This window comes from Arachis hypogaea, chromosome 14 (assembly GCF_003086295.3).
Source record: "Arachis hypogaea cultivar Tifrunner chromosome 14, arahy.Tifrunner.gnm2.J5K5, whole genome shotgun sequence".
Classification (NCBI taxonomy): Eukaryota; Viridiplantae; Streptophyta; class Magnoliopsida; order Fabales; family Fabaceae; genus Arachis; species Arachis hypogaea.
Genome location: NC_092049.1, coordinates 33,492,043 through 33,492,843, shown reverse-complemented (window position 1 = coordinate 33,492,843; position 801 = coordinate 33,492,043). Strand labels below are relative to the sequence as shown.

General features: G+C 39.7%; 1 non-coding gene across 1 annotated transcript; it reads right to left on the bottom strand.

Annotated features, from left to right (window-relative positions):
* Positions 1-397: 397 nt before the first annotated feature.
* Positions 398-505, bottom strand: LOC112745341 (small nucleolar RNA R71). Its single transcript, XR_003173276.1, has one exon. It is a non-coding gene; the product is annotated as a small nucleolar RNA R71 (small nucleolar RNA).
* Between the last annotated feature and the right edge of the window lie 296 nt (positions 506-801).

Genomic DNA, 801 nt, shown 5'->3' with positions numbered 1-801 from the left:
GATGGCAGCCGAAAATAATAATAATGCAAGGAGGATGCTTGGTGACTTTACTGCACCTAATTCTAATTTACATGGAAGAAGCATCTCCATCCCTACCATTGGAGCAAACAATTTTGAGCTTAAACCTCAATTAGTTTCTCTGATGCAACAAAACTGCAAGTTTCATGGACTTCCATCTGAAGATCCCTTTTAGTTCTTAACTGAATTCTTGTAGATCTGTGATACTGTTAAGACTAATGGAGTAGATCCTGAAGTCTATAGGCTCATGCTTTTCCCTTTTGCTATAAGAGACAGAGCTAGAGTATGGTTGGACTCTCAACCCAAAGATAGCCTGAACTCTTGAGATAAGCTGGTCACGGCTTTCTTAGCCAAGTTCTTTCCTCCTCAAAAACTGAGTAAGCTTAGAGTGGATGTTCAAACCTTCAGACAGAAAGAAGGTGAATCCCTCTATGAAGCTTGGGAGAGATACAAGCAACTGACCAAAAAGTGTCCTTCTGACATGCTTTTAGAATGGACCATCCTGGATATATTCTATGATGGTCTGTCTGAATTAGCTAAGATGTCATTTGATACTTCTGCAGGTGGATCCATTCACCTAATGAAAATGCCTGCAGAAGCTCAAGAACTCATTGACATGGTTGCTAATAACCAGTTCATGTACACTTCTGAGAGGAATCCTGTGAGTAATGGGACGCCTCAGAAGAAGGGAGTTCTTGAAATTGATACTCTGAATGCCATATTGGCTCAGAATAAAATATTGACTCAGTAAGTCAATATGATTTCTTAGAGTCTGAATGGAAT